Genomic DNA, 26,752 nt, shown 5'->3' on the forward strand with positions numbered 1-26,752 from the left:
TGTCTGCTTGTTCTCATGTTGTATTTTTGGTCTCCTCCCCTTCGCCCCTTTGTGCTGTGTGCACATTCCCATTTACACCAGAGATCTGTATTAAATTACAAGATACACGTCTCCGCCCTAACAATGGTACTTGTTGTCCCAAAGGCGGAAGGCAGACGACACGCTAAGGTCCAAAATAAGTCCATAGAAATGCATTGGCCTTATTTTGGACCTACTTTAGCAAGACTGAAACCTCTCGCTTCGCCTCTTCCTCTATGGTTTACACACACACCAAGCCCCTCCCCCTGCCTCTCAACAAAGTTAAGAGACCTTCCTCTCTTACAAGCGGTTTCAACTATTTCAGCTATTTGCATTTGAGGTTTGGTCCAACAGAAGAATCGGTCATATGGACACCGAAACACTTTTTTTTACTGTAATAGAGAAGTGAACTTTTCTAACGATACCCCTTTTATGTCTCAACTACTGAAATTGTGCGCAGAGCAGACACTACTAAAGCGAGAGTATTAATGAGCATTAATTCTGGAAAATGAATGCCCAGTTCGTTGTGCACAGCATTGGGGTACCACGTACCGCTAGCAGCATTTTAGCCAAAGACTGCTATACTAGTTGTCTAGGCTGTTTTATAAATGTGCAATAAGCATAAAACACAATTGTATAAGGAATTGGCAACTCGTTCTCATTCTGAGAAATAAGGTAGGCCATTTGATTTCAACATCTGAACAAAGTGGACAGGCTAACTTGCCTTTCAAGCAGTTGGAGACAGACAGAAGGGTGTTTTCATAACAGCTCAACTGTTCAACCTTGTTAGCTAGCAAATAGATCCAAGTTGACTATACTTGAAATATCAAGATTAGCTGGCTAATCACTAGCACGTGGGCTTGGGAGATTGTTGATGAGACCTGTGTTCATTTTCTATAGCCTAACGCCTGCTACAAGAAGTTAGTCATTATTAGTCAATGTGGTTCTAGTTCAATTCGTAACAAAAAAGGGCATTTTCATAGACAGACTTGAAAGCCAGATTAGTGATTATTGCAACAACATAAAAACAGGTTAAACTATTTTGATTAAATTAAATAAATGATTAGTGGGTCTTATGGCTGCGGAAGGCTTACAGTGCATTCAGAAAGTACTCAGACCCCTTCACTTTTTCCACATTTTGTTACAGCCTTATTCTAAAATGGATAAATCAATCTACACACAATATCCTATAATGACAAAGCGAAAACAGATTTTTTTTTTTTTTATATTAGCAAATACATAAGCATTCAGACCCTTTGCTATGAGACTCGAAATTGAGCTCAGCTGCATCATGTTTCCATTGATCATCCTTGAGATGTTTCAACAACTTGTTTGGCGTCCACCTGTGGTAAACTCAATTGACTGGACATGACTTGGAAATGCACAGACCTGTCTATATAAGGTCCCACAGTTGACAGGATATGTCAGAGCAAAAAGCAAGTCATGAGGTCGAAGGAATTGTCTGCAGAGCTCCAAGACAGGATTGAGTCGAGGCTCAGATCAGCACCGAAAGGACTCTCAGACCATGAGAAACAAGATTCTCTGGTTTGATGAAACCAAGATTGAACTCTTTGGCCTGAAAGCCAAGCATCACATCTGGAGGAAACCTGGCACCAACCCTACGGTGAAGCACGGTGGTGGCAGCATCATGCTGTGGGGATGTTTTTCAGCGGCAGGGACTGGGAGACTAGTCAGGATCGAGGGAAAGTTGGAGCATAGTACAGAGAGATCCTTGATGAAAAGCTTCTCCAGAGCGCTCAGGACCTCAGACTGGGGCGAAGGTTCACCTTCCAACAGGATAACGACCCTAAGCACACAGCCAAGACAACGCAGGAGTCTCTGAATGTCCTTGAGTGGCCCAGCCAGAGACCGGACTTGAACCCAATTGAACATCTCTGGAGAGACCTGAAAATATCTGTGCAGCGACGCTCCCCATCCAACCTGACAGAGCTTGAGAGAATCTGCAGAGAAGAATGGGGAGAAACTCCACAAATAGAGGTGTGCCTATCTTGTAGCACCAAACCCAAGAAGACTTGAGGCTGTAATTCGTGCCAAAGGCTATTCAACAAAGTACTGAGTAAAGGGTCTAAATAGTTAAGTAATATTTCAGTTTTAAATTTGTAATACATTGGCACTTTCTTTTTGCTTTGCCATTATTGAGTATTGTGTGTAGATTGATGAGAGAAAAAAATATTTGATCAATTTCAGAATAAGGCTGTAACGTAACAAAATGTGGAAAAAGTCAAGGGGTCTGAATACTTTCCGAATTTACCCTTTGTATAACTTCACAAGCCCTGAACTCATTAGATTATTGCTGACTGTTTTGAAATGTAGTGTTTTTGACCTTTAATTGTACAACAACGTTTATTTAGACAAACTAACTCAGAGCTTGCCCTGGCCAGCTGGCAAGTGTCTTCACTGACATTTACAACCTCCCCGTGACCCAGTTTGTAATACCTACATGTTTCAAGCTGACCACCATAGTCCTTGTGCCAAGAACGCCAAGGTAACCAGCCTAAATGACAACCGCCCGTAGCATTGTAGCTAGGAAATGCTGGTCATAGCTCACATCAACACCATCATCGGTAGGGATATCCTTGTCTCATCGCGCTCCAGCGACTCCTGTGGCGGGCCGGGCGCAGTGCGCGCTAACCAAGGGGGCCAGGTACACAGTGTTTCCTCCGACACATTGGTGCGGCTGGCTTCCGGGTTGGAGGGGCGCTGTGTTAAGAAGCAGTGCGGCTTGGTTGGGTGGTGCTTCGGAGGACGCATGGCTTTCGACCTTCGTCTCTCCCGAGCCCGTACGGGAGTTGTAGCGATGAGACAAGATAGTAATTACTAGCGATTGGATACCACAAAAATTGGGGAGAAAATGGGATAACATTTTTTTAAATTTAAAAAAATAAAAAAAACTTCTTTTTTTTTATTATAGAAAAACAGTTAATCAAATGGCTACCCGGACTATTTACATTGACCCTCTTATTTTATTTATAATTTTTTTGCACTGACTCTCTTGCACAGGCTCGATGTACACTCACTGGACTCACTCACTAACCACACAATCACACATAGTACACTGACACCAACACACACACACACACACACACACACACACACACACACACACACACACACACACACACACACACACACACACACATGCATATTGACGCCCTGCACACACATTCACATTCCTTCACACTCTTCACATACACTGCTGCTATTCTCTGTTTATTATCTATGCATAGTCACTTTACGCCTACCTACATTAACCCGAGTCACCCGTACCCCTGCACATTGACACGGTACTGGTACCCATATTCGTTATTGAAATATTATTGTGTTACTATTTCCCCTTTCGTTTATTTAGCACATTTTTCTTACTTACTTTTTAAAACTCTGGATTGTTGGTTAAGGTCTCGTAAGTAAGCATTTCACAGTATAGTCTACACTTGTTGTATTCAGCGCATGTGACAATTTGATCTGATAATGCATATTGATGAGTTTGTAGTTGTCAAAAACAGACTTGTCGAAAAGGTCAAAGGTCAGTGGCGAAACTTCACAACTCGGCTAACAACATTTTCTCCGAGTTTCCCACTTGAAATTACGACTGAGAGCGTCATTCAAGTGAAACTTCTGTTGGAACTACTAACTTTTAAAAAAGTTTTGGGGGATTTTTATTAATCACCCAACTTCTTGCAAATTCTTTAAATAATAGTCCTGTACAAGGTATTTCCATAGCTGGTAAAGAAATTATTACAAGCCAGCTGACTGATGATACTACACTTTTTTGAAAGACGCTAACCAAATTCCCATATCGATCAATGTGATACAATCCTTTTCCAAAGTGTCTGGTCTATATCTTAACATTAATACATGTGAACTCATAGCTGTCAAAGATTGTGTGACACCTTCATATTGTGGTATTCCAGTAAAAGAAGAACTTACATATTTAGGCATAACCATTACCAAGGATCAGAAGTCTAGAGGCATACTACATTTTAACCCTCTTATTAAAAAAACCCAGAAGAAGCTAAATCAATGGCTACAGAGGGACTTATCTTTAAACAGAAGAGTCCTAATAAGCAAGGCTGAAGGTTTCTCTAGACTAACATATGGCGCTCTATCTTTATATCTTGACAGTAAAATAAGCAAGGAGATAGACCAGATGCTTTTCAACTTTCTGTGGAGAAACCGTACCCATTACATGAGGGAAACTGTTGTAATGAACACTTATGAGAATGGTGGACTGAATTTTCTGGACTTTACTACTTTAAGTAATACTTTTAAGATCAATTGGATAAAACAATTCCTAAGAAAACCCACTTCTATCTGGAATTTATTCCTCATCATGTCTTCTCTACTTTTGGTGGCCTTACCTTCATGTTGTTTTGCAATTATAATATTGACAAAGTTCCAGTGAAACTTTCTGCTTTTCATCGGCAGGTTTTCTTATCATGGTCCTTAATTTATAACACATTTTTCTCCACACAGATATTATATATGGAATAATCGGGATATATTGTATAAAAATACTTCTTTGTTTTTAGAATATTGGTTCAGAAATAATATCCTATTGGTGAGCCAACTGGTAAATGCAGAGGGTCTTTTACTCAGTTATAAGGAATTCTTATCTCTGTACAAGGTCCCTGTAACACCTAAAGATTTTGCAATTGTTTTAGACGCCATTCCCTCAGGTGTTGTTCTGTTATTCAGGAACGTGTCAAGACCTGACCCTCAGAGCCTACCTTCTATTGACCCTGTTGACTCAGCAGTAGGAAAGATGTGTTTCTCTTTTGGTCCATTCAACAACAGAGCGATACGAACCTTGTCTCAGCAGGATGTTGTATCTATACCTTATGTCATGCCTTATTGGACTGGATTTATTGATAATATCTGTTGGAAAAAAGTTTGGATGTTGCCACACACATACCTACTTGTTAACAAAATTAAGGAAGTTTCCTTTAAAATGATTCATAAATATTACCCTGCCAACCACTATATGAAGAAGTTTAAGGAAAACATCAACTCAAATTGCTCCTTTTGTAATGACCACCCAGAAACAGTGTTGCATCTTTTTTTGGCATTGTATTCATGTAAGAAAACTGTGGCAAGACATCAGTAGGTTTATAATTGAACACATTTATGAAGATTTTACAGTATTGTGGAGAGATGTACTGTTTGGATTCTTTACATACGATAGAAATAAGCTGAAACATTTTTACATAATTAATTTCATTATTCTTTTGGACAAATTTCATATACACAAATGTAAATTTACAAACAAAAAAACACATTTTCTTACCCTACAAAAAGAAATTGAACTGTATTTTAAGACAGTTAAATACTCTACTAACAAAAAAGCTGTTAGAATTGTAAGTGTATGTATGTCCCTTAAGGTCCTTGTGTAATTGTAATGTGATATTGTACCCCCTAGCTCGATTGTATATAATCTATATATACTTGTGTTCCCTCATGTACTTTATGCATTTATTTGTTGATAATTAAAAAAAAAAAAATTAAAATTAAAAAAATGTCAAATTAAAAAAATACGAACTTCCGATAACTACCTGGTAGCAAGTGAACGCATAATCGATCTTGGATTTGTAGGTTTTCACACCACCACCGGATATGTCCAAAGTTATCCGTCAGGTGCGCGTGCTCAGTAGTGATGTTGAGGGGTGTTTCCATAATTGGCTACATATTTAACAAATAATGATATGTGATATTATCTTTTGATATATTGGAAATGTATTATTGGCCATTGGTATAGAACCTAGAGAAAGGAATTGATCATTGGATATGGATGTATTGAAATACCTGTTTGGGAACATTTTGGATTATCCAGCGCTCTCTTCAAATCTGACCATCAAAATGTGCGACATCTGATGTCATGTGACGTGTGTGCGCGCTCGCGCTCCCACACACACACACACACACACCATGCAGCCTTTGCAATATTGTTGCCCTAGTTTAGAGCTCTGGATGACACACAGGATGACATACATTCACACACTACTACCGGTATCCTTAATTCGAACAGGCACTGCATTAAAATTAGATATTGATAATGCTTCCAAATACATTTTACAATAATGCTTTGCAGAACCCTAATTCTGTCTAACAGGGAAGTTTTTCAAATAGAAAATGCTGTATGTAGGATAGATTTATTTACGGGTTATATTTGACTGATTCCACTTTACACAGTAACTGAGACCCGAGTCATTGTGTGTTATAAAATGGTTCTACTATCCTTCCTTTTGTTCATTTCCTGCCCATTTCTCTCGCTTTGTGATGCCGGGTTCTCATTGTCCTTGGCTTCCCTTTTATGGCTCTGTGCTGAGCGTTTCTCAATCACCGCTCACAAATGTAATTTAAAACGGAGCTGTGAAGTAAAAGAAGCAGATCAGAAGCTCACCTTTTCTACTTGTTGTTTTCAGACAGCCGAGAAACTGACGGGCAGCTTGAAATCAAATGCCATGACCTTGGCAGTACCAAGTGGTGGGATCCATCCTGCAATAAGAGAATAGCAGCGTGAGGATAGCATCTTAAAAAACTCAATTTGTCCGAGGCCTCCTACAGTGAAAACGCTGAAATGCACTACTTTCATTCATACGCTTGCTCTGCAATCGTATTTAGCCTCACATTGAAGTGTTTTACCATGTTCTTTTCAAGTAGAGCACAAAACAATTTGATATAAAAAGTAGCGTTCGTGAGTTTTATTGACAAATGCCAATAAACAAGTAAGGTCCGCCAATCAAAAACCGGATGAAAAATGCATTTATAAGAATGTTGTAAGCCCAGAAATTGTTTTCTCGGTGGGAAATGGATATCCAACTTGTCAGTGACAACTGCGTGGAGTTTGTCGTTTTGTAGAGCAAAACATGAGAAGAGAGTCTCAGCTTTTCACAGCGGGGGCATAATAGTTTGCAGCTCAAACCGTTGTGACTTCACAGTCGTTTCTGTGATCCAGTAAACACTCTACGTTGTGGTTCTCCCTCAATCAAGTCCAGTCCAGACGAGGCCACAGCCACAATCGAAAAATGACTAGCTCCATAAAAAGTGTTCCAGCAGCACATTACCTCCCTAGAGCATCTTCTCCAGACAGCCACATCATTCATCATGACTGTCTGTTTTCTCCACTTCCTCCTTCCTCCAGCCAGACCCCTCCAATCACCACGGAAACACACACAGACCCCTTTCGAATCACCATGAGACACACTAGACCCAGAAGGAAGGAAGTATCATGTTTGGTTTGTTTAACGCTTATTTAGCCTATAGGGTCTTGGAGGCAATTAAACAGAGGCCTAGCGCAGCAGGTCTGATATACTGATATACCTTAGATAATACATGGGTGTTCCAGCTCACTGTTAAAGCATGCTGGGCCCGGCCCGGAAAGAATCTCTGCAAAGTGAAAGCCAATGCCAGACAGAACCATTGGCAAAATGTCGAACCCGAGGTAGCTAGAAGTATGACACGTAATGTAAGAGGATATGGATTTCGTCTTTGAAGTGAATTCGGATAGCGCCGTAGGCAGACCTTATTCAAAATCTCTAACTGTCTATTCATGCAGTATGATCAGATCAAAAGTGTGCACTATAACCGAACCCTGTGCTTTAAGTCCCGGTCAGTCTTGCATCTAGCCCATTTGCTGTGTACTGAGCTCTAATGAGAGCCCCAGTGGATGGGATGGGGATCAGCTGGCCAAACTGGGACTCTGTAATTAACTCAGTCATGCAAGAGAGGATATAACACTCCAAAATGCCAATCTGACACGGTCAGGGACCATAACATCCCATCCCTGGGAGGCTCTACTCTGCTGTATCCAGGGACTAGTTTCACCTCTCAGTGACTGTACCTCTTACTGTGATTGGTGTATAGCACTGCAACTGTTCTACAGTGTCGAGTGTACAGTCTCCTCTACGGTGAGCTGTTCTAAAGATCTACTGTGTCCCTGTTGGTGTCATTACCCTGCAGTGAGGTCGAGCACCAGGGACCTCTCTGTCACACAGGGTCAACAGTGTGGCCCTGACTGTCCTCTAGGATCAGGGCCAGGGGCAGCACCAGAGGGAGTAACTCAATCATATTAAGGGGAACAAACCTCCAGTGTACCAGAGGAACACAACCAAAGGTGGAATTGGGAAGGAACTCTTGGGAGTTCCCAATGTGAAATCATTTTTGACATGTTTTGTAAGGAGCGAAATTATGCGATTTTGCATTCCCAGAGTGAACTTTTGTCCAATCCGGCACCTGAACACCTTGACTCCAGATGGTCTGACATATTGGCTTAGCGTCCATCATCCGTCTGACTGCCTGAATCAGGGCAGAGTTGTCAAGGACCTCTAACATACTGTAAACAATTCTGTAATTCACATAGGAATGGGCGATATAACATACATTTCCTACCATGGTATATTCACAACTATTTCACAAAATAAATACATTGAGAAAATAGCGTTCAGTACATGTGCTATGCTATTCAGCTGCAAATCACCCGTAGGGGTTAATGTCAATGTAATAGCAATCTTTTTAGGACCACGACGAGGACAGTGATGGGTTTAGCTACTGAAAAAAACACTCAAATCAGAGAGGAGAGCGTTCTAACCATGGCCCATTAGCAATGGACACCGCTGTTATTTCAGACCCACTGATTGGGACACCGTCTTTAGGAAGGTTTGACTAGATGTGGCTCACATTAACAGCACAACTGTGTAACAATGTAGACCTAATTTCCACCACGCATGCCTAAAAAAAAAAAAAAAAAGACTTTACCAACATGTATTTTCTTAAACTCAATATTATCACAAAACAGACAAAAATACCAATCAGCAAACCAGGCCTTCATGAAGCACAAACCCATATCAAATACTGTATTTCTTCTCCGTGCTAACGATATTCAGTGAATTTGATCTAGGCCGTATTTATGTATTCTGGACGAAGCAGACAGACATGGTCAGTCCCCAGGCAGTGTTAGGGAGAAACATCACTCAGTGTCACAGTGGATGGGGGCCTAATGATCTAGCTTCTCAGTCAGTTTGGTTCCTATGGACGACTGGAAAGCATCACTAGCTATGCCACAGTAAATAGGGCAACACACATAGGATTGTTTAGCAGGCCGGTCGGAACGTCTTGGTCTCAGATGGGTGTGTAAAATGCCAATACTGTTGGTTGAACAGTTTGACGCATCACTGGCTGAACAAATTAATAGTTTAGTTTGCTAGAAAAGGCTGTCCACCTTAAAAGTGTGCCCGTCAATCATTCGTAATACCTCGGTCAGGGATGGGCAACTTTGATGGGGGTGGGGGACACAAAACATCTGAACTCATCGTGAGCGGCCGCAGTTGACCACCACAATTCTACACATTTTGCCATGCGGCTGAGAGAAGATGTTGCAATTTCATAAGTAATTGCATACAATTCTACTAGTTTTACAATGGGGCTGAGAGGAAAATGTTTTGTCATAGGGGGGAGAGAAATGTTTACAGTTTTTAATGTGATATCTGAGTGAGACTGACTAACAAAATCAATGGGGGCGAGAAGGGGGGGGGGGGGGGTCCTTGTCTTAGCTTGACTTGGCTTATGCTGCGCAGTGGGCTGCGATGTTCAGAAGAGCTGAAACATAGGATTATGTCCAGTCAACACAGAACTACACAACATTTCCATCTGCGTTCTAGCCTGGTCTCAAAACTGTTGTGCCGTCTTGCCGTGGCCATAGGAGTTGGCAAGACGGCACAAACAAATATGGAACTAGGCTAATGATGTTCCACTCTCCTGAGTAAATCCCCGATATCAAGAGAAACACATTTACGCTCATCTCCATTCCTGTCAATCTCAGGAACCAGATCCACCAGCCCGTTACTTTACTAAACATAACTGAATTGCAACCCAAGTCCAAGAGTCAATCCGGAGACATGGAGACACTCAGCCAGGTGAAATTAACTGTCCGATGGATACAAAAGGGTAATGAATAATTTATAAGCCTCTCTCAGTGTAAGGGAATTGCCAGAGCCAGGAAAGCCAGGGTATCACGAGGAGATGAGAGTGGATTTAAACAGAGTTTCTTGTGTCTCTGTGGTTATGCTTTATATTATACCTTCTATCTAGCTCTAGATTACACTCTTCTCTATCGCACTATAATACTCACTTAAGCGGAGAACAGGTAGGTGGCAGGTAGCCTAGCGGTTAAGAGTGTTGCTGGTTCAAATCCCTAAGCCAAATTGTTGAAGAATCTGTCAATGTGCCCTGGAGCAAGGCACTTAACCCTAATTCCGGGTTTTCCAAACCAAGAGGTGAACACTTTGGTTTTTTGTTCTAGCACTACACAGCTGATTCAAATAATCAATTAATCATCAAGCTTTGATTATTTTAATCAGCTGTGTATTGCTAGGGCAAAAACCAAAATGTGCAACCCTCTGTGTCCCCATGACGGAGTTTGGGAAACACTGTCTTAATTGCACCTGCAAGCCGCTCTGGATAAGATCCTCTGCTAAATGACAAAACATATATTATTGTTTTTATGCACAGAGAACAGAGAAGAGCCTGCTCCCTGTGAGCATGGCTGTTATAGTTACCACTATACTTCTATACGTTCAGTGTACCAACTGGAGTGCCAGTTGGGTTGGGGTTTTTGACTGTTCTATTTGAATCCAGGTCTGCTAGGGAGCATGAGCAACCTACCGTGCTGGGTCTAGGATCCAGCTGAAACAGCTCTACCCATGGGAGGCGCACAGGTTTACACCCTTTTCATACTACACATAGCTGCTGGAACTGTGCTGGAAAGGGCAATGTGAAAAGAGAACACCACAGCCAGGACAGCCTTACCCATCGCAGGCACACAGCAGCTTTAGACAGTGCTCTGCTCTCATCTCCATCCAGATGATCTATGGATCTGTTCATCTGCTCTGCTATCTTGCATTATTGATAAGGAGGGTGGTGAATGAGATTATTAATAGATTTAAAGTGGAACTTACAGCATTTTAGCAACATGTTATTAACATCTGCTCATATACACCCCCCATGAAGAATATGACCATTTTCTGACAAGCTAGCACATAGATATGGTCATTTTCACATTTTCATAAATTCATAGAATGTTTGAGAATTACGTATAGTAAGGCACTTGTGGACATTCTATAGCAATATAGAGTGGGAAACCGGCCGTGCATTTGGACAATTAATAGACACACCCCTGTCCAGGACGGAGTCTATACAAACCGGTGCGCCCAAGCCAATCAGAGAGGCAGTGGGCCTATATGCAAATAAGCCATTTGCAACAAGGGCCTGCCATCATTCACTTTGAACTGAACTGTGTGTTGACAGGCAGTAGCAACTTTAGATCATTAGAAACAAAAACCACAAAATACACCTGAATGGATTTCTGGAAATATGTAAATACCATGGGAATCCTCTTACATTTGGGAACCTTCACAATCCTATTGATCAAACGACCATGAAAAGGTAAGCTCCCTCTCACTCAGTTGCCTATGCACATCAACAACAAGATGAACAACTAACGCTAGCCAGAGCGAGATGAGCTCAAATCTAAAGAAGGAACCCTCTCAAATTTTTTCAGCTAGTTGGGGGTCAAAATTGCACTGATAAACGATGGGGAATAGTAGCCTGCTCATCCTTCTGCAGATTGCCTACCAATGCATGCTTGTCCAGAAAACGTAATGGGAACTTGGCTGCCAGCCCACCCATTTGATTAATGCCAAATACATTTAATTGACAACTAAGAGATATGCTAACTGTGGGTAACAGTCGTTAAAAGTTCAGTATAGCTAGCTCGCTAGCAAAGCGATTCACATTTCTTGCAAGCTAACCAAATTACACCTGCAGCAGCTGTAACCAACGAAAAACACCCTCCCAGCAACTATCTAGCTAGCTAACATTAGGCTCTGTGTTTTTAGCTTGCTAAATAAATAGCTAGTTACAAAAATAGATACGCTAGCCCAGGGATGTCAAACTCAATCAGCGCATGGGCCATATTGAAAAAACACAACGAATTTGAGGACCAGACAAAGCCTATTTGTTTTCACAAAAAAAGTGCAACTGCAACCCAAACTGGCCATTGTTTTATTTGAAAACATATGTCCCTTTATAATGTCCACGTACAGTGCATTCAGCAAGTATTCAGACCCTTTGACTTGTTCCACATTTTGTTAAGTCACAGCCTTATTCTAAAAGGTAATCAATTGTTTTTTCCCCACATCAACCTCATCAATCTACACACAATACCCCATAATAACTGAAATATCACATTTACATAAGTATTCAGACCCTTTACTTAGTACGTTGATGAAGCACCTTTTTGCAGCGATTACAGCTTCGAGTCTTCTTGGGTATGACGCTACAAGCTTGGTACACCTGTATTTTGGGAGTTTCTCCCATTCTTCTCTGCAGATCCTCTCAAGCTGTCAGGTTGGATGGGGGGTGTTGCTGCACAGCTATTTTCAGGTCTCTCGAGAGATGTTCGATCGGGTTCAAGTCGGGGCTCTGGCTGGGCCACTCAAGGGCATTCAGAGACTTGTCCCGAAGCCACTCCTGCGTTGTCTTGGCTGTGTGCTCAGGGTCGGTGTACTGTTGGAAGGTAAACCTTTGCCCCAGTCTGAGGTCCTGAGCGCTCTGGAGAAGCTTTTCATCAAGGATCTCTCTGTACTTTGCTTCATTCATCTTTTCCCCGATCCTAACTAGTCTCCCAGTCCCTGCCACTGAAAAAAATCCCCACAACATGATGATGCTACCACCGTGCTTCACCGTAGGGATGGTGCCAGGTTTCCTCCAGATGAGACGCTTGGCATTCAGGCCAAAGAGTTCAATCTTGGTTTCATCAGACCAGAGAATCTTGTTTCTCATGGTCTGAGAGTCCTTTAGGTGACTTTTGGCAAACTCCAAGTGGGCTGTCATGTGCCTTTTACTGAGGAGTGGCTTCCGTCAAGCCACTCTACCATAAAGGCCTGATTAGTGGAGTGCTGCAGAGATGGTTGTCCTTCTGGAAGGTTCTTCCATCTCCACAGGGGAACTCTGGAGCTCTGTCAGAGTGACCATTGGGTTCTTCGTCACCTCACTGACCAAGGCCCTTCTCCCTTGATTGTTTTTCCGGGCGGCCAGCTCTAGGAAGAGTCTTGGTGGTTCCAAACTTCTTCCATTTAAGAATGATGGAGGCCACTGTGTTTTTGGGGACCTTCAATGCTGCAGAAATGTTTTGGTACCCTTCCCCAGATCTGTGCCTTGACACATTCCTGTCTCGGAGCTCTAAGGACAATTCCTTCGACCTCATGGCTTGGTTTTTGCTCTGGCATGCACTGTCAACTGCGGGACCTTATATAGACAGGTGTGTACCTTTCCAAATCATGTCCAATCAATTGAATTTACCACAGGTGGACTCCAATCAAGTTGTAGAAACTTCTCAAGGATGATCAATGGAAAAAAGATTCACCTGAGGTCAATTTCAAAGGGTCTGAATACTTACTTAAATAAGATATTTCTGTGTAGATTGAGGAGGGAAAACAATTATTTAATCCATTTTAGATTAAGGCTGTAACAAAACAAAATGTGAAAAAAGTCAAGAGGTCTGAATACTTTACAAAATGCACTGTGCATAGGATGCTGTATATAGCATTTGAACATGTTAAAACAACAAAGATAAATAGTATTTGTCTAGCCTTTTCTGCTAGCCTGCAGATGTGGATAATATGCTGCAACCCTAATCAAAAACTCCAAATAACAAAAACGTCACTATAAGTTGTTGTAACACTAAAACTTAAAACATGTTTTTATTTTTCAAAAAGAAAGGAGGACCAAGGCACTCTTCATATAATAAATTAAAATGCCTTTATTAGTATGGCATGTTCAATAGAAGGCCATGCAGCCAAAACGCGTCGGTTTTTAACAATTTTGTTTCTATTGAACATGCCATACTAATAAAGGCATTTTAATTTATTATATGAAGAGTGCCTTGGTCCTCCTTTCTTTTTGATGACCTATTTACACCTTTTACCAAAGAGCACCTTCTATTTACCAAAATATACTATAGTGTACCTCAGTAGCGCTTCCCTTCCTCCTCTTTCTATGTTTTTATTTTTTTTGCACTGCATGGATCACTGGTGCAGTTGAATGCGGCATTGCTGTGTGATGTACTCAAAACGTATTGTAGTTGAGTAGCCAACCTAGGCCCTTGTACCTAATGTACTTAATTAGTAAGGAACTCCCCTCACCTGGTTGTCTAGGTTTAAATTAAAAGGGGAAAACAAAATCTGCAGACACTCAGACCTCTGTGGAATGAGTTTGACACCCCTGGCCTACATGTTTCACTTCTGCATTTTGTTGCAGGTTTAGTTTTTTGCTTAGTCATTGTCGAGCTTTAAAAACCGAAGGTAGACTGCAACATTTTAGTAGCCTAGCTAGGACTGTGGCGTGTGCCTGTACACTTTCCCTCCGCTGCGCGCTGTAAACAGGACACACGAAAGCAGCGCAATTGTTCAAGTGGAATTCACCTATGCAGGCTGTCATTTCATAAAGTATATGACTCAGCTGTTGACTCATTTAGACTCGCTTGTGTGTCCTATTCGGCCCGCGGGCCTTGTGTTTGACACATGTGCGCTAGCTTATTACCCACGTTATGACAGACTTGTGATCATTGCCCTTGCTAGTTTGATTGTATTGACATTCCCAACCTTAATTATAGTCGTCTGTTTTTGTACAAAATATTGAGTCATTGAATCTGAAACGGTGCATCATGAATGGGTGGCAGCAGCAAACAATATATAAGGCCAGCTGTGATTTACAACCTGATAGCAATATTTTTGGGACTACTAAAAAATGTATTGGTGAATTATATTAATTATATTATTCTGCCAACAATGCCTTACTGTATCTATTTTTAAAACCTCTCATAAAGTTGGTTTTGAAGCATAAACTGGGAATTTGATATTTTTCACTGATATGGTTGTCTGATTATTTCATATCTGCAAAGGAGTTCAGAAGCTGTCAGTTCCACTTAAAATATTGATCAGCTCTTTCCTTCTTCCTTCAATAGCAACATTACATTACCCTGCTGTGGCAAAGGAAGTCTAGTAGGATGGAAAGAATGGAGGTATGTAAGAGCTAAATTGCGTGACTATATTGTATGTATTGAGCCTGTTGTGTGTGTGTGTGTTGTGTGGTGGGGCTGGTTAGAGTACTGGGCACAAAACAATTCTTACGCAAAAACCTACGAACCATCTTATGAAGAGAAAAAAAAAGATAGTTCGCAAGTGAAATTCCTCAACAGTTTTCTTATGAACTTATGAACAAATCATTCTTAACGTGTGTTGCTAGGCAACCGTTTCAACTAGCTATCAATGGCAATCATGTTAGCATATTTCTTACTGAGGTCAATGTTCTAAAACATGTTCTAGGGTTTAAAAGAATAAATACTGAACATTTCTGATCAAATTTGTGAGTGAATTCAACATGTTCAATTGCTTTCATGAGCTTTTTCTCTCACTGCCCTGAGTTCAAGACAAGGGTTATCAGGAATCAAGGTAAGACCCAAGTGCAGACTGTGTGAAGTAACAATGTTTTTTGAAACAACAAGGCAGGCAGGCAGGGGTCGATAATCCAGAGTAGAGGCCAAGGTACAGGACGGCAGGCAGGCTCAGGGTAAGGGACAGGCAGAGTGGTCAGGCAGGCAGGCTCAGAGTCAGGACAGGCAATGGTCAAAACCAGGAGGGCGAGAGAAAAAAAAAGCCTGGGGAAATGCAGGAGCTGAGAAACAAACCACTGGTTGACTTGACAAACAGGCAACAGACAGAGAACACAGGTATAAGAACCCAGGGGATAAGTGGGGGAGATGGGCAACACCTGGAGGGGGTGGAGACAAGCACAAGGGCAGGTGAAACAGATCAGGGCGTGACAAGGGTTTAGCTATCTTGGTATTTCAAATAACTTTGTCAAGAATCAAATTTCTTGTTAACTTTTTGCTTAAGAAGAAACATAAGAAATAGCGCAATAACATTTCCAATAACCTTTCCAATAACCTTTGAGGAATAACAACTTTGCCTAATTTTCTTAAGTCTGTAGTTAAGGGAAAAAATGGCAGTTAACAGGATTGGTGAATCCCTGCGGGACGGTTGAGCTAACATAGGCTAATGCGATTAGCATGAGGTTGTAAGTAAAGAACATTTCCCAGGACATAGACATATCTGATATTGGCAGAAAGCTTAAATTCTTATTAATCTAACTGCACTGTTCAATTTACAGTAGCTATTACAGTGAAATAATACCATGCTATTGTTTGAGGAGAGTGCACAGTTTTGAAAACATGAAAAGTTATTAATAAACAAATTAGGCACATTTGGACAGTCTTGATACAACATTTTGAACAGAAATGCAATGGCTCATTGGATCAGTGTAAAACTTTGCACATACACTGCTGCCATCAGGTGGCCAAAATCTAAATTGCACCTGGGCTGGAATAATACATTATGGCCTTTTTCTTGCATTTCAAAGATGATGGTACAAAAAAAATAAAATAAAAACAGTTGGTTTTGTCTTTGTATTATCTTTTACCAGATCTAATGTGTTATATTCTCCTACATTCCTTTCATATTTCCACAAACTTCAACGTGTTTCCTTTCAAATGGTACCAAAAAAATGCATGTCCTTGCTTCAGGGCCTGAGCTACAGGCAGTTAGATTTGGGTTTGTCATTTTAGGTGAACAATTGAAAAAAAAGGGCCGATCCTTAAGAGGTTTAAGAACAAATCTTTTCTTAAGAAAATTTGTTCTTAAGAAGGGAATAAATTAGATTTATTCCCTTTTTGGATTTCATTTTAAGGCAGCAAAATGTGAAGACTAGTGTAAGGGATGTGCAGACTTTCAATATGGACTGTAGGTCTATGTGGAGGAGTATCTAGATTGTGTGATTATATTATATGATAGAAAGCATCCAGTGTTGCTGGGGAAACCCTTATAAGTTATGTTGCTGTGGAGGTCAGGTAATGGGTGTGACATCCATCCGTTTGTCACAGCGATGCAGAGCCACCAGGATTTCCTACAGATTGAAAAGTGCCATCCCGTAAAACTCTCTCCTCTCTGCCTCCGTTGCTATGGAGGCCATGCTTGGAGACCCCATAGGACCTTCCACCAGTATAACAGTGATGGAAAAAACGTCTCGCCTGCATAATATCGCATGCTTAAAAAATGCTGCTGTCCTAAAAACTCATTGAAGATACAAATCAATTATAGCCGTACTGTGAATTCCTGGTAGGCTGCATGGTCTGCTGGGAATAGTAGACTTAGAGGAAGTAAACCAGATATGTGCATTCAAAGGAGAAACACCCCACTGAGAACAGATGGCAGTTCAACGTCTCTATTTGATTTACATTTGGTTGAGTTGTCAACCAGCGTGAATTCAATGTGAAATTAACAAGAACCTAAATCATTGGATTTAGGTTCAAAGTTGGTTGAACAAAATATGAATCTCCCTTACGTTGATGACTATTTGCAAATCGATTGATTCCAACATTGATTCCATTCAGACTTCCACATTCATTCAACATCGTCACATAGATTTTTTGGGGGGTTGAAATGGAATGGAATCAACGTTGATTCAACCAGTTTTTGCCCAGTGGGACACACTTTCCTGAGTGAGTGAATGTATCTAACAGAGGAAGGATGTTCCTAACACCAGATTCTGCTGTGCTGCCTCCCTGTACTAAAGCCAGGTACTGCTCCCTTCCTTTAATGTTTGATGGTCATGCTTAAATGCTACAACATTCATGTGTATATATACAGTTGGAACATGTTCAAAACGTAATGCAAAGGATATGTACAGTACTAAATAAGTAGCCAAATGAACACATTTCCCCTCAGGGATTACTACAATATTTAGTATCCTAAGGGTGGTGTTGGTATACACTCCGAGAAAAAAGGGTTCCGAAAGAATTCTGCGGCTGTCCCCATAGGAGAACCGTTTTTGGTTCCAGATAGAACGTTTTTTTAGTTCCAGGTAGAACTCTTTTGGGTTCCATGTAGAATCCTCTGTATAAAGGGTTCTACATGGAACCTAAAAGGGTTCTACCTGGAACCAAAGGGGTTCTTCAAATGGCTATTTGGTTCTAGATAACACCTTTTTTTCAAAGATTGTACAGTTGTCTTATTTGTGCTTAGATAATGATGGGACAGATAGTGAATACGCTCTCTGTAGCTGGTGTGAGTATGACCTTCAAACATTCACAAGGCTGGGGACTATCGTCCCATAGCACTCACATCTGCCATGACATTTTTTGAAAGGCTGGTCATGGATCACATCAACACTATCATTCCAGACACCCTGGACACACTCCAATTCTCCCCAACACATCCACAGATAACTTGCTTCCTTTTGCACTCCACACTGCTCTCTCCCACCTGGGCAAGAGGCCTATGTGAGAATGCCGCTCATTGACTACAGCTCAGCATTCAACACCATAGTGCCCTCCAAGCTCATCACTAAGCTAAGAACCCAGGGACTGAACACCTCCCTCTGCAACTGGATCCTGGACTTCCCTCCAGTCCAGCTGAACGTGGACTACAGGAAATGGAGGGGCTGAGCACGCCCCCATTCACATCGATGGGGCTGTCCTGGAGCGTGTCGAGAGCTTCATGTTCCACGCTGTCCACATCACTAACGATCTATCATGGTCCACACTAGAGGTCGACCGATTAAATCGGAATGGCCGATTAATTAGGGCCGATTTCAAGTTTTCATAACAATCGGAAATCTTTTTTCTTTTTTACACCTTTATTTAACTAGGCAAGTCAGTTATGAACACATTCTTATTTTCAATGACGGCCTACCAGGAAACAGTGGGTTAACTGCCTTGTTCAGGTGCAGAACGACAGATTTTTACCTTGTCAGCTCCGGGATTCAATCTTGCAACCTTACAGTTAACTAGTCCAACGCTTTAACCACCTGCCTCTCATTGCACTCCACAAGGAGCCTGCCTGTTACACGAATGCAGTAAGAAGCCAAGGTAAGTTGCTAGCTAGCATTAAACGTATCTTATAAAAAACAATCAATCAATCATAATCACTAGTTAACTACACATGGTTGATGATATTACTAGTTTATCTAGCGTGTCCTGCATTGCATATAATCGATGCAACGCAGGGGGATGGTTTAACAAAATGTCACGTTCCTGACCTGTTTTCTGTTGTTTTGTATGTGTGTGATGGTCAGGGCGTGAGTTTTGGGTGGGCAGTCTATGTTTTCCATTTCTATGTTGGTTTTGGGTTGCCTGGTATGGCTCTTAATTAGAGGCAGGTGTTTTGCGTTTTCCTCTAATTGAGAGTCATATTAAGGTAGGAGGTTCTCACTGTTTGTTTGTGGGTGATTGTCGCTGTGTCTGTGTATTTTGCACCACACGGTACTGTCTCGTCTCGTTCGTTCGGTCGTTCCTGTTTATTGTGTTCCTCGTTTCATGTAAGTTCATAGTTTAGGTCTGTCTAGTTCGTTTTGTTATTTTTGTAAATCATTCAAGTGTATTTCGTTTCGTGTTTTTCCGTCTTGTCATTAAAACATTATGTATTCATCACCCGCTGCGCCTTGGTCAACTCACTCATCGAAAGAGAGCCGTTACAGAATCACCCACCAAACCCAGATCAAGCAGCGGGTTAATGGACAGCAACGACAGCGCACGAAGCAGGATTTATGGTCTTGGGAGGAGATCATGGAAGGAAAGGGACCATGGGCTAAAGTGGAGGTGAATCACCGCCCATGGGAACAGCGGGAGGCAGCTCGGAGAGCGGAGGAGACCGGAGAGAGGAACCGGCATTATGAGGGGACACGTCTAGCATGGAAGCCCGAAAAGCCCGTGAGTACTACCCCAAAATTTCTTGGGGGGGGGACTAAGAGTTAGTGGGCCGAGGGCAGGTAGGAGACCTGCGCCCACTTCCCAGGCTAACCGTGGAGAGCGGGAGTACGGGCAGACACCGTGTTACGCAGTAGAGCGCACGGTGTCTCCTGTACGTGTACATAGCCCGGTGCGGGTTATTCCACCTCCCCGCACTGGTAGAGCTAGTTTGAGCATTGAGCCAAGAGCCATGAAGCCGGCTCTACATATCTGGTCACCAGTACGTCTCCTTGGGCCGGCTTACATGGCACCAGCCTTACGCATGGTGTCCCCGGTTCGCCTACATAGCCCGGTGCGGGTTATTCCACCTCCCCGCACTGGACGGGCTACGGGGAGCATGCAACCAGGTAAGGTTGGGCAGGCTCAGTGCTCAAGGGAGCCAATACGCCTGCACGGTCCGGTATTTCCGGCGCTACCTCCTCGCCCCAGTCCAGTACCACCAGTGCCTACACCACGCACCAGGCTTCCAGTGCGTTTTAAGAGCCCTGCTCCTCCTCCACGCACTCTCCCTATGGTGCGTGTCTCCAGCCCAGTGCCTCCAGTTCCGGCACCACGCACTAAGCCATCTGTGCGTCTCCAGAGCCCTGTACGCACTGTTCCTTCTCCCCGCACCCGCCCTGAGGTGCGTGCCCTCAGCCCGGTACCTCCAGTTCCTGTACCACGCACCAGGCCTATAGTGCGCTTCGAGAGGTCAGTGTGCCCTGTTCCTGCTCCCCGCACTAGCCTTAAAGTGCGTGCCGTCATCCCGGTACCTCCAGTTCCGGCACCACGCACCAGGCCTACTGTGCGCCTCAGCAGGGCAGAGTCGGCCGTCTGCCCAACGCCTTCTGCACTGCCTGTCTGCCCAGCGCCGTCTGAGCCATCTGTCTGTCCAGCGCCGTCTGAGCCATCTGTCTGTCCAGCGCCGTCTGAGCCATCTGTCTGTCCAGCGCCGTCTGAGCCATCTGTCTGTCCAGCGCCGTCTGAGCCATCTGTCTGCCCAGCGCCGTCTGAGCCATCTGTCTGCCCAGCGCCGTCTGAGCCATCCGTCTGCCCAGCGCCGTCTGAGCCATCCGTCTGCCCAGCGCCGTCTGAGCCATCCGTCTGCCCAGCGCCTTCTGAGCCATCCGTCTGCACAGCGCCTTCTGAGCCATCCGTCTGCACAGCGCCTTCTGAGCCATCCGTCTGCCACGAGCCATTAGAGCCGCCCGTCTGTCCCGAGCCATTAGAGCCGTCCGTCAGTCAGGAGCTGCCAGAGCCGCCAGCCAGTCAGGAGCTGCCAGAGCCGCCAGCCAGTCAGGAGCTGCCAGAGCCGCCAGCCAGTCAGGAGCTGCCAGAGCCGCCAGCCAGTCAGGAGCTGCCAGAGCCGCCAGCCAGTCAGGAGCTGCCAGAGCCGCCAGCCAGTCAGGAGCTGCCCTACAGTCAGGAGCTGCCCTACAGTCAGGAGCTGTCCTACAGTCATGAGCTGCCTTACAGTCATGAGCTGCCCTACAGTCATGAGCTGCCCTACAGTCATGAGCTGCCCTACAGTCATGAGCTGCCCTACAGTCATGAGCTGCCCCACAGTCATGAGCTGCCCCACAGTCATGAGCTGCCCCACAGTCATGAGCTGCCCCACAGTCAGGAGCTGTCCCTCAGCCCGGACCTGCCAGAGTCCCTCAGCCCGGACCTGCCAGAGTCCCTCAGCCCGGACCCGCCAGAGTCCCTCAGCCCGGACCTGCCAGAGTCCCTCAGCCCGGACCCGCCAGAGTCCCTCAGCCCGGACCCGCCAGAGTCCCTCAGCCCGGACCCGCCAGAGTCCCTCAGCCCGGACCTGCCAGAGTCCCTCAGCCCGGACCTGCCAGAGTCCCTCAGCCAGGACCTGCCGCCCCTTATCCCGGTGCTGCTCCTTATCCCGGTGCTGCCCCTTATCCCGGTGCTGCCCCTTCATTTAGGTGGTTTTAGTTGGAGGGTGGTCATTGGGAGGGGAATACAGAAGCGGGGAGTGACTATGGTGGTGTGGGGACAGCGTCCGGAGCCTGAGCCACCACCGTGGTCAGATGCCCACCCAGACCCTTCCCTGGAATTTGTGCTGGTGCGCCCGGCGTTCGCACCTTGAGGGGGGGTTCTGTCACGTTCCTGACCTGTTTTCTTTTGTTTTGTATGTGTGTGATGGTCAGGGCGTGAGTTTTGGGTGGGCAGTCTATGTTTTCCGTTTCTATGTTGGTTTTGGGTTGCCTGGTATGGCTCTTAATTAGAGGCAGGTGTTTTGCGTTTTCCTCTAATTGAGAGTCATATTTAGGTAGGGTGTTCTCACTGTTTGTTTGTGGGTGATTGTCGCTGTGTCTGTGTATTTTGCACCACACGGTACTGTCTCTTCTCGTTCGTTCGGTCGTTCCTGTTTATTGTGTTCCTCGTTTCATGTAAGTTCATAGTTTAGGTCTGTCTAGTTTGTTTTGTTATTTTTGTAAATCATTCAAGTGTATTTCGTTTTGTGTTTTTCCGTCTTGTCATTAAAACATTATGTATTCATCACCCGCTGCGCCTTGGTCAACTCACTCATCGAAAGAGAGCCGTTACACAAAAGCGCATTTGCACGACTGTACCTAACCATACACACCCGTGCCTTTCTTAAAATCAATACACAGAAGTACATATTTTTAAACCTGCATATTTAGCTAAAAGAAATCCAGGTTAGCAGGCAATATTAACCAGATGAAATTGTGTCACTTCTCTTGTGTTCATTGCACAGAGTCTATTGCACGCAGGGTATATGCAACAGTTTGGGCAGCCTGGCTCTTTGCGAACTAATTTGCCAGAATTTTACGTAATTATGACTAACATTGAAGGTTGTGCAATGTAACAGGAATATTTAGACTTAGGGATGCCACCCGTTAGATAAAATACCGAACGGTTCCGTATTTCACTGAAATAATAAACATTTTGTTTTCGAAATGATAGTTTCCGGATTCAACGAGCCTTTGGTCATTAATATAATGACCAAAGGCTCGTATTTCTGTGTGTTATTATGTTATAATTAAGTCTATGATTTGATATTTGATAGAGCAGTCTGACTGAGCGGTGGTAGGCAGCAGCAGGTTCGTAAGCATTCATTCAAACAGCACTTTCGTGCGTTTTGCCAGCAGCTCTTCCCTGTGCTTCAAGCATTGCGCTGTTTATGACTTCAAGTCTATCAACTCCCGAGATTAGGCTGGTGTAACCGATGTGAAATGGCTAGCTAGTTAGCGGGGTGCGCGCTAATAGCGTTTCAATCGGTGACGTCACTCGCTCTGAGACTTGGAGTAGTTGTTCCCCTTGCTCTGCAAGGGCCGCGGCTTTTGTGGAGCGATGGGTAACGATGCTTCGATGGTGGCTGTTGTCGATGTGTTCCTGGGTCGAGCCCAGGAAGGGGCGAGGAGAGGGACGGAAGCTATACTGTTACACTGGCAATACTAAAGTGCCTATAAGAACATCCAATAGTCAAAGGTATATGAAATACAAATGGTATAGAGAGAAATAGTCCTATAAATACTATATTAACTACAACCTAAAACCACTTACCTTGGAATATTGAAGTCTCATGTTAAAAGGAACCACCAACTTTCATATGTTCTCATGTTCTGAGCAAGGAACTTAAACGTTAGCTTTTTTACATGGCACATATTGCACTTTTACTTTCTTCTCCAACACTTTGTTTTTGCATTATTTAAACCAAATTGAACATGTTTCATTATTAATTTGAGGCTAAATAGATTTTTATTGATGTATTACATTAAGTTAAAATAAATGTTCATTCACTATTGTTGTAATTGTCATGATTACAAATAAAAAAAAATAAAAAACGGCCGATTAATCGGTATTGGCTGTCACGTTCGTCGTTTGGATGAAGAGAGGAGTACCAAGGCGCAGCGTGATAAGAATACATACTTCTATTTATTTAACGAAACGAAGAACACTTAAACAAACTATGCAAAACAACAAACGAACGTGAAGCTATATATTAAACAAGTGCAGACACAGGCAACTTACATATAGACAATAACCCACTAAATACCCAACGGAATATGGCTGCCTAAATATGGTTCCCAATCAGAGACAACGATAAACAGCTGCCTCTAATTGAGAACCAATCTAGGCAACCATAGACATACAAACACCTAGACTAGTCAACACCCCATAAACATACAAAACGCCTAGACAAGACAAAACACATACATCCCCCATGTCACACCCTGACCTAACCAAAATAATAATAATAAAGAAAACAAAGATAACTAAGGCCAGTGACTCTGGCTGCTCCTGACTGGCGGGCGGCTCTGGCAGCTCCTGACTGGCGGGCGGCTCTGGCAGCTCCTGACTGGCGGGCGGCTCTGACTCGCTCTGGCGGCTCTGACTCGCTCTGGCGGCTTCTGACTCGCTCTGGCGGCTCCTGACTAGCGGGCGGCTCTGGCGGCTCCTGACTGGCGGACGGCTCTGGCGGCTCCTGACTGGCGGACGGCTCTGGCGGCTCCTGACTGACGGGCGGCTCTGGCTGCTCCTGACTGGCGGGCGGCTCTGGCTGCTCCTGACTGGCGGGCGGCTCTGGCAGCTCCTGACTGGCGGGCGGCTCTGGCAGCTCCTGACTGGCGGGCGGCTCTGGCAGCTCCTGACTGGCGGGCGGCTCTGGCGGCTCCTGACTGGCGGGCGGCTCTGGCGGCTCCTGACTGGCGGGCGGCTCTGGCGGGTCCTGACTGGCGGGCGGCTCTGGCGGCTCCTGACTGGCGGCGGCTCTGGCGGCTCCTGACTGACGGCTCTAGCGGCTCCTGACTGACGGACGGCTCTAGCGGCTCCTGACTGACGGACGGCTCTAGCAGCTCAGGACAGATGGGCGGCTCTGATGGCTCAGGACAGACGGGCGGCTCAGACGGCTCTGGACAGACGGGAGGCTCAGGCGGCGCTGGACAGACGGGCAGCTCAGGCGGCGCTGGACAGACGGGCAGCTCAGGCGGCGCTGGACAGACGGGAAGCTCAGGCGGCGCTGGACAGACGCCCATCTGACGCTCAGGCTTGCCGAGGCGCACTGTAGGCCTGGTGCGTGCTGCCGGAACTGGTGGTACCGAGCTGGGAACACGCACCTCAAGGCGAGTGCGGGGAGAAGGAACAGGGCGTACTGGACTCTGGAGACGCACAGGAAGCCTGGTGCGTGGTGTAGGCACTGGTGGTACTGGGCTGGTGCGAGGGGCTGCCACAGGCGGACTGGTGCGTGGAGAAGGCACCGGATAGACCGGACCGTGGAGGCGCACTACAGGTCTCGAGCCCTGAGCCTGCCCAACCCTACCTGGCTGAACGCTCCCCGTAGCCAGGCCAGTGCGGCGAGGTGGAATAGCCCGCACTGGGCTGTGCTGGCAAACCGGGGACACCATGCGTAGGGCTGGTGCCATGTACACCGGCCCGAGGAGACGCACTGGAGACCAGATGCGTAGAGCCGGCTTCATGGCACCTGGCTCGATGCCCACTCTAGCCCGGCCTATACGAGGTGCTGCTATGTACCGCACCGGGCTATGCCTGCTTACCGGGGACACCGTGCGCATCTCTGCATAACACGGTGCCTGCCCCGTCGCTCTCTCTCTACGGTAAGCACGGGGAGTTGGCTCACGTCTCCTACCTGGCTTAACCACACTCCCCGTGTGCCTCCCCCCCAAGAAATGTTTGGGGCTGCCTCTCTGGCTTCCAGCCGCGCTTTCGTGCAGCCTCCTCATACCACCGCCTCTCCGCTTTCACTGCCTCCAGCTCAGCTCGCACTTTTTTGGTCCTCCAATAAATCGGTATCGGTATCGGCGTTGAAAAATCATAATCGTTCGACCTCTATTCCACACACACCAACACAGTTATGAAGAGGGCACAGCAACACCTCTTCCCCCCCAGGAGGCTGAAAATACTTGGCACGGGCCCTTAGATCCTCAAAAAGTTTGACACCTGCACCATTGAGAGTATCTTGAATGGCTGCATCAGCGCTTGGTATGGCAACTGCTTGGCATCTGACCTCAAGGAGCTACAGAGGGTAGTGCATATGGCCCAGTACATCACTGGGGCCGAGCTCCCTACCATCCAGGACCTCTATACCAGGCAGTGTCAGAGGAAGGCCCTGCAAATTGTCAATGACTTCAGCCACCCAAGTCATAGACTGTTCTCTCTGCTACCGCACGGCAAGCGGTACCGATGCACCAAGTCTGGAACCAACAGGACCCTGAACAGCTTCTGACCTAAAGCCATAAGACTGATAAATAGTTCATAAAATTGCTACCTGCATTGATGCATTTTGCACAATTTTTTTTTGACTCATCACATCACATGCTGCTACTGTTACTGTTTATTATCTATCCTATTGCCTGGTTACTTTATTCTTAGTTATATGTGAATGTTTGCCTCAATTGCCTCGTGCCCCTGCACATGGACTCGGTGCTGGTGCACTGTGTATATAGCCATATATAGTTATTCTTACTCATTGTGTATTTATAATTCATTTTTATTATTATTACGTGTTATTGCTTTTCTATTATTAATCTATTTGATAATGAAATGTGGTAATAGCATTTCTCAATTAAGGTCCTCCAATCCCGTCAGTACTTGTATACCTAATTGTGCCTGTTTGTTCAACATCAACGAGGTCTACAATGGCACTATTAGCATTGGGGAATGAACTTCACATCTGTCAATCATTGTAGTCTTATGAAATGTGGTATTAATGATATTGAAAGTGACTACATAGGGAGATTGGGGGAGCAGCTTGGAGACACTGTCCTGGCCATAGAGATAGTGTTATTTTTAATTCTATGGCTCTGGCGTGCGAACAGCTCACAGCCTGGAAGCTAGCCCAGTGACTTTGAAAGGACACAGATAAATGTGTCAATAAGCTATAAG

General features: G+C 44.7%; 1 protein-coding gene across 3 annotated transcripts in view; it reads right to left on the reverse strand.

Annotated features, from left to right (window-relative positions):
* The window catches only part of shank2b (SH3 and multiple ankyrin repeat domains 2b), a 185,432-nt gene that overhangs the window by 157,157 nt on the left and 1,523 nt on the right, over positions 1-26,752 (reverse strand). For all 3 annotated transcript variants that reach the window (XM_055939507.1, XM_055939509.1, XM_055939508.1), the window contains exon 2: positions 6,437-6,531. The gene's annotated coding sequence lies outside the window, so the exon portion shown is untranslated. The remainder of the gene's footprint in view (positions 1-6,436; positions 6,532-26,752) is intronic.

The sequence above is a fragment of the Salvelinus fontinalis genome, chromosome 12, assembly GCF_029448725.1.
Source record: "Salvelinus fontinalis isolate EN_2023a chromosome 12, ASM2944872v1, whole genome shotgun sequence".
In the NCBI taxonomy this organism is placed as follows: Eukaryota; Metazoa; Chordata; class Actinopteri; order Salmoniformes; family Salmonidae; genus Salvelinus; species Salvelinus fontinalis.